The 7,901-nt window shown below is 40.4% G+C and overlaps 1 pseudogene across 1 annotated transcript; it reads left to right on the forward strand.

The window, feature by feature from the left end:
• The first annotated feature begins 817 nt into the window (after positions 1–817).
• LOC101023915 lies at positions 818–1,749 on the forward strand (annotated as a pseudogene). Its single transcript, XR_636434.4, has one exon. The product of XR_636434.4 is annotated as a 40S ribosomal protein S2 pseudogene (transcript).
• The last annotated feature ends 6,152 nt before the right edge of the window (positions 1,750–7,901 follow it).

Consider the following 7,901-nt stretch of genomic DNA (forward strand, 5'->3'; position numbering starts at 1 on the left):
ATGATGAAGGCAGGTTGGAGTTATGCAGCTGCAAGCCAAGGAAAATTAAAGACTGCCAGGAAACCACCAGAAGCTGAGAAAAAACAAGGAAGGATTCTCTGTACAGGCTTCAGGGGAAGCATCAACCAGGAAATACCTCAATTTTGAACGTGTAGCTGTCAGAACTGTGGGACAATAAACTTTTTGAAGCCAGTACCACCTGGTTGTGGTGGTCTTTGTTATAGCATCTCTAGAAAACTAATACAAGTGCCTTGATTGTTTTGGCTTTTTGCATTTCTATATTAATTTTAAAAGCAGTTTGTCAAATTCCATAAAAATTTATGATTTTGATAAGATTGCATTGAATTTATGCATAAATTGTGGAAGAAATGCCATATTTTTAATACTGACTGTTCCAATCCTTGGACAGTCTCCTCTATATTACTCTTCTTTTAGTCTCTCAACAAGGTTTTGTAATTTTCTCTATAAAGGTCTTAAACATCTTTATTAGATTTATTCCTAAGTAATTGGTAATTTTTTAATGCTATTGTAAATGGTATCTTTCATAAAATTAAAATTTCTATTTGTTGGTGGTGTAAATAGATTTTTATATATTGATTTATTATCTAAAATGTTTGCTAAACTTGCTTGTTCTAAATGCCAACAATTTATTTATATATATATTTTGGATTTTTGTATATAATCATCATCAGTTGTAAATGATCGTAATTATGTTTTTTCCTTTACTTTAATTTCTTACCTTTAATTTCTTTTTTTTTCCCTCATGGCTGGGCCCTCCAGTGAAATGTTGACTAGAGCTTCTCCAAGAGAACACCAAATGGCGGATGACGCCGGTGCAGCGGGGGGGGGGGGCCCGGAGGCCCTGGTGGCCCTGGGATGGGGAACCGCGGTGGCTTCCGCGGAGGTTTCGGCAGTGGCATCCGGGGCCGGGGTCGCGGCGGTGGACGGGGCCGGGCCGAGGCCGTGGAGCTCGCGGAGGCAAGGCCGAGGATAAGGAGTGGATGCCCGTCACTAAGCTGGGCCGCTTGGTCAAGGACATGAAGATCAAGTCCCTGGAGGAGATCTACCTCTTCTCTTTGCCCATTAAGGAATCTGAGATCATTAACTTTTTCTTGGGGGCTTCTCTCAAAGACGAGGTTTTGAAGATTATGCCGGTGCAGAAGCAGACCCGTGCTGGCCAGCGCACCAGGTTCAAGGCGTTTGTTGCTATCGGGGACTACAATGGCCACGTAGGCCTGGGTGTTAAGTGCTCCAAGGAGGTGGCCACTGCCATCCGTGGGGCCATCATCCTAGCCAAACTCTCCATTGTCCCAGTGCGCAGAGGCTACTGGGGGAACAAGATCGGCAAGCCCCACACCGTCCCTTGCAAGGTGACAGGCCGCTGCGGCTCTGTGCTCCTGCGCCTCATCCCTGCACCCAGGGGCACTGGCATCGTCTCAGCGCCTGTGCCCAAGAAGCTGCTCATGATGGCTGGTATTGATGACTGCTACACCTCAGCCCGGGGCTGCACTGCCACCCTGGGCAACTTCGCCAAGGCCACCTTCGATGCCATCTCTAAGACCTACAGCTACCTGACCCCTGACCTCTGGAAGGAGACTGTGTTTACCAAGTCTCCCTATCAGGAATTCACTGACCACCTTGTCAAGACCCACACCAGAGTCTCTGTGCAGCGGACCCAGGCTCCACCTGTGGCTACAACATAGGGTTTTTATACAAGAAAAATAAAGTGAATTAAGCCTGAAAAAAAAAAAAAAAAAAAAAAAAAAGAAATGTTGACTAGAAACAGTGATAGCAGACTTTCTTGTCTTGTTCCTGATCTCAAATGAAAAACTTTCAGCATTTAAGTATGATGTTTACTGTATGTTTTTACAAATATCCTTTATCAAATTAAAGAAGATTTCTTCTTAGTTTGTGCAGAGCTTTATTTGATGAAATCGTAAATGGATATTAAAGTGTGTTAAGTACTTTTATCTGCCTATATTGAGATGACCATATGACTTTTTTCTCCTTTAATCTGTTAACATAGTGAAATACATTAATTAATTTTTGAATATTAAACCACTCATACGTTTCTGGGATAAATGGGATAAATCCAACTTGATTATGATCTGTTTTTATAGGTTGCTAGATTGTATTTGCAAATCCAGTAGAGCAAACTATTAGCTCAGGATTTTTGCATCTATGCTCATATATTAGGGTTCTCTAGAGAAACAAAACAAATATATGCACAAAAGGAGATTTATTATGTGGAATGACTCATGCAGTTATGGAGGCTGAGAAGTCCTACGATATGCTGTTGGTAAGCTAGAGACATAGGAAAGCTGGTAGTGTAATTCAGTCAGAGTCCAAAGGCCTGATGAGATTAGATGAAATGAAATGTGGCAGGCCAGGCGTGGTGGCTCATGCCTGTAATCCCAGCACTTTGGGAGGCCTACGTGGGCGGATCACAAGGTCAGGAGATTGAGAACCATCCTGGCTAACACGGTGAAACCCCGTCTCTACTAAAAATACAAAAAAAAAAAAAAAAAATTAGCCAGGTGTGGTGGCGGGCACCTGTAGTCCCAGCTACTTGGGAGGTTGAGGCAGGAGAATGGTGTGAACCTGAGAGGCAGAGCTTGCAGTGAGCCAAGATCGCACCATTGCACTCCAGCCTGGGCAACACAGCAAGACTCTGTCTCAAAAAAAAAAAAAAGGCTGGGCGTGGTGGCACGTGCCTGTAATCCCAGCACTTTAGGAGGCCAAGGTGGATGGATCACGAGGTCAGGAGATCAAGACCATCCTGACTAACATGGTGACACCCTGTCTCTACTAAAAATACAACAAATTAGCTGGGCATGGTGGCGGGTGCCTGGTGCCTGTATTCCCAGCTACTTGGAAGACTGAGGCAGGAGAATGGTGTGAACGCCGGAGGCGGAGCTTGCAGTGAGCTTGAGATCGCGCCACTGCTCTCCAGCCTGGGGGACAGAGCAAGACTCTGTCTCAAAAAAAAAAAAAAAAAAGAAAAAAGAAAAGAGATGTGGCAATTCAACCAGTAAGGCAGGAAAAAAGGGGTGAACTCCTCCTCCTTCCAGCTTTTATTCTACTCAGGCCCTCAGTGGATTGGATGATACCCAACCATGTTGCGGAAGACAATCTTGTTTTACTGAGTCCACTGGTTCAGATGCTAATCTCATCCAAAAACACATTTACAGACACACCTAGAGACAATGTTTAATCCATGCACTCCATGACCCACCCAAATTAACACATAAAATTAACCATCATAGCTCATAAGTGAGGTAGGCCTGTAATTTTCTTTTCTTTATAATATCATTGTTAGGTTTTGGTATCACAGTTATGCTAGCCATATGAAATGAGTTGGACAGTATTTTCTATTTTTCTATTCTCTGGAAGAGGTTGTATATAATGGGAATTATTAATTCTTTGCGCGTTTGTTAAAACTCACCAGTAAAATCATCTGGACCTGGAGTTTTCTTTCTGGGCACACTTTGACTACTGATTTAACTTCTTTACTGTTTATAGGATTCAATATTTTCTATTTCTTCTGATGTCAGTTTTATATATGATATTCCTCTAGGTTTTTATAAAATTTCATCTAAAATTTAAAATTTATTGACAAAAATCTGTCAATAATATGCTCTTATTATTTGTTTAACGTGTGTAGCATAAGTAGCGGTTCCCTTCTTTACCTTTGATATTTGTTATTCATTCCTTTTTTATTTTTTCCTGATCAGTTTCACCAAAGCTTTGTCAATTTTGTTAGTTTTTCTCGAAGAAAGACCTTTTGACTTTATTGGCTTTTGTCCATTGTTTTTTATTTAATTTCTGTCTACTCTGTCCTTATTATTTATTTCCTTCTTTTCTTCAGTTTTCTTTTTCTTTTTCTAATTTCTAGAGACAAATGTTTAGCTTACTAATTTTTAGTCCTTATAATTTCCTGACATATTCAGTTTAAGTTATAGGTTTCCCTCTAAGTATTGTTTTAGTTGTATCTTAAAGTTCTGGTATTCAAGTTTGTACATTATCATTCAATTTAAATTATTTTCTAATTTCTCTCATTATTTATTTTCTTTGGCCCATTTCATAATTTCTCAAAAAAATGGCAATTTTTGTAGCTATCTTTCCAAAATGTATAGTGGTCACGGAACATTCTTTGTATGATTTTAGTCCTTTGAAATTTGTTAAGACTTGCTTTATGGTCCAGTATATGGGCAATTTTTGTAAATATTTCTTGTGTACATCTACATTTGGAGTCAGTGTTCTATGTATGTCTGGTACATCTAGTAAGTCAGTTTGTTAATTGTGTTGTTCAGATCTTTTGTCCTCATTTTTCTATGTTTGTCTTACATAAATTGGGGAAGAAATGTAATCTTTTTAATGTTAATGTTAAATGTCTTTTTTTGTTGTTTTGAGACAGAGTCTTGCTCTGTTGCCCAGGCTGGAATGCAGTGTGGTGATCTCAGCTCACTGCAACCTCCTCCTCCCAGGTTCAAGCAATTCTCCTGCCTCAGTCTCCCGAGTAGCTGGGACTACAGGCACATGCCACCATGCCTGGCTAATTTTTGTATTTTTAGTGGAGATGGGGTTTCTCCATGTTAGCCAGGCTAGTCTTGAACTTCTGACTTGAAGTGATTCACCCACCTCGGCCTCCCAAAGTGCTGGGATTACAGATGTGAGTTACCGTGCCCAGCCAATGTTAAATGGCTTAATATTGATAGTAAATGTTGTGTCATTTACTGAGAGAGGTATGGTAAATCTCCTAGTATGATTGTGGGTTCCTTTATTTATCTTTGTAGATCAGTTTTTGCTTCACATATTTTGAGGCCATGTTAGGTGTGTACAAATTTAAAATTTTATCTTCCTAGTCAATTGAAATTTTATCATTAGGAAGACTCTTTATTTAGAATACTTTTTTTTTTTTTTAAGATGGAGTTTTGCCTTGTCACCCATGCTGGAATGCAATGGCATGATCTCGCCTCACTGTAACCTCTGCCTTTTGGGTTCAAGCGATTCTCCTGCCTTAGCCTCCTAAGTAGCTGGGATTATAGGCACCCACCACCATGCCCAGCTAATTTTTTGTATTTTTAGTAGAGAGAGGGTTTCACCATGTTGACCAGGCTGGTCTTGAACTCCTGACCTCAGGTGATCCACCTGTCTCGGCCTTCCAAAGTGCTGGGATTACAGGCATGAGCCACAGTACCCGGACACTTTTTTCCTTAAAGTTGATTTTGTGTGATAGTAACATTAGTGCACACAGCTTTTTTATGGTTATTTGCATGGTTTATGATTTTTGCATCTTTTAATTTTCAATTTCTCAATGTCGTTTTAAAAATCCAGGTTAAAAATCTTTGTTTCTAACACTGGAACATCTAGTCTATTTACATTGAAGGTAAACATTGATATATTTTTATTTAATTATGTTATTTTATTTTATTTTATTTATTTATGTTTGACATGCCATTTTTTTCTCTCCTTGTTTGCTTTTTTTCCGGATTGACTGGCAATATTTTTTAAAATCATTAACTTTGTAGTTATATACTTCAGTTTTATTCTTTTAGTAATTACACTATACATTATAACATGCCTAATTTACTTATCAAAATCTAAGGTTAATAAAAACTTTGCCCTTCCTCCAGGTAATACAGGCAGTTTGTTAGTAGTATTTCATTTCCACTATGGCTGACTTTATTTTTTCCTCCATTTTAACTTTTTGAGTTACTTCAACATCATTACTCCACAGAATCATTGAAATGGATAGGCAATTTATTAATAGGAAGACATGATAAATTTAACATTGTTAGATACAATTTCCAAACCAGTTTTAACTGGAAATTCAAAACTTACTTACATGTGTCTTCCATTGAGTTTTGGAGCTTTTGAGGAACACAGAACTCATTGTATAAGTTCTTATATTTAGACTTCTAAAGATTTTAAATATAAATAGGTATTTTAAGGGTAGATTTTTTACTTTAGCATAAATTTGGCCCACTTATTCTGTGTAGCACTTGGTGGGTGCTTTTAATCTGAAGGCCACTGTATTTTTTCTATTTTGGAAAAGTTTATGCCATTTCTTCAATGTTATTTTCTGGTGCTCCCATTATATATATGTTGGAGATGCCCAGTGGATCTTCCGTATTTTTTATAATGTGTTTGCACCTCTTTATTCCACCAAAATGGGTTTTGGGTAAATTCCCAGTACTCTTTCAATATATCAATTCTGGATTCCATTATCTCAATTATTAAGGTTTTTGAAAACTTAAACTCTAATTTTTCGTTTCCAGGATTTCTCACTGTATCAGTCTGTTCTCACATTGCTACAAAGAAATACCTGAGACTGGGGAATTTATAAAGAAAAAAGGTTTAATTGGCTCATGGTTCTCCAGGCTGTACAGGAAGCATAGCAGTTGCTTCTGGGAGCCCTCAGGGAACTTTTTTTTTTTTTTTGGAACAGAATCTCGCTCTGTCGCCCAGGCTGGAGTGCAGTGGCCGGATCTCAGCTCACTGCAAGCTCTGCCTCCCAGGTTTACGCCATTCTCCTGCCTCAGCCTCCCGAGTAGCTGGGACTATAGGTGCTCGCCACCTCGCCCGGCTAGTTTTTTGTATTTTTTTAGTAGAAACGGGGTTTCACCGTGTTAGCCAGGATGGTCTGGATTTCCTGACCTGGTGATCCGCCCGTCTTGGCCTCCCAAAGTGCTGGGATTACAGGCTTGAGCCACCGTGCCCGGCCCCTCAGGGAGCTTTTACTCATGGTGGAAGACAAAGAGGGAGAAGGTGCATCTTACATGCCAGGAACAGGAACGAGAGAGAGAGAGAGAGAGAGAGAGAGAGAGAGGAGGTGGGGGGAGGTGTCACACACTTTTAAACAACCAGATCTCATGAAAACTCACCATCATGAGGACAGTACCAATGGGGATGGTACTGAATCATTCATGAGAAACTACCCCCATGATCTAATCACCTACCACCAGGCCCCACCTCCAACACTAGGGATTACAATTCAACATGAAATTTGATGTAGATGCAGACCCAAACTAAATCAGTAACTTTTTTTCTTTCTTTTCTTTTCTTTTTTTCTTTTTTTTTTTTTTTGAGACAGAGTCTTGCTCTGTTGCCCAGGCTGGAGTGCAATGGCCCGATCTCAGCTCACTGCAACCTCTCTCTCCTGGGTTCAAGCCATTCTTCTACCTCACCCTCCCCAGTAGCTGGAACTACAGGCACGCACCATCACACCTGGCTAATTTTTGTATTTTTAGTAGAGACGGAGTTTCACCATATTGGCCAGGCTGGTCTCGAACTCCTGACCTCGTGATCCACCAGCCTCAGTCTCCCAAAATGCTGGGATTACAGGCATGAGCCACTGCACCCGGCCAGTAATTTTTTAAAAGGGCAATTTTATTGGAAAAGCTTCAGGTTCACTGCAACATTAAGAGGAAGGTACAGAAATATAGCTTTTTCCAGCTTCCTTTCCATTTTCTCTCTCTCTTTTTTTTTTTTTTGGATAGAGTCTTACTCTGTTGCACAGGTTGGAGTGCAGTGGTGTGATCGTGGCTCACTGCAACCTCCGCTTCCTGGGTTCAAGTGATTCTCCTGCATCAGCCTCCTGAGTAGCTGGGATTACAGGCATGTGCCACCATGCCCAGCTAATTTTTGTATTTTTAGTAGAGACGGGGTTTCACCATGTTGGCCAGGCTGGTCTGAAACTCCTGACCTTAGGCAATCTGCCCACTTCGGCCTCCCAAAGTGCTGGGATCCACCCTAGTCTCTTACTTCAAGCAGTGTGACTGTATTTCATCTTCTGCCTCACATCGGATGCATAGTCTTGATTTCCCTTAAGGATGTAAATTCCTGTCTGCCTTTGCCTACTGCATCCACCAGTTTATTGCTCTGTGTTTCTGTTAGAA

This window comes from Papio anubis, chromosome 14 (genome assembly GCF_008728515.1).
Source record: "Papio anubis isolate 15944 chromosome 14, Panubis1.0, whole genome shotgun sequence".
Classification (NCBI taxonomy): Eukaryota; Metazoa; Chordata; class Mammalia; order Primates; family Cercopithecidae; genus Papio; species Papio anubis.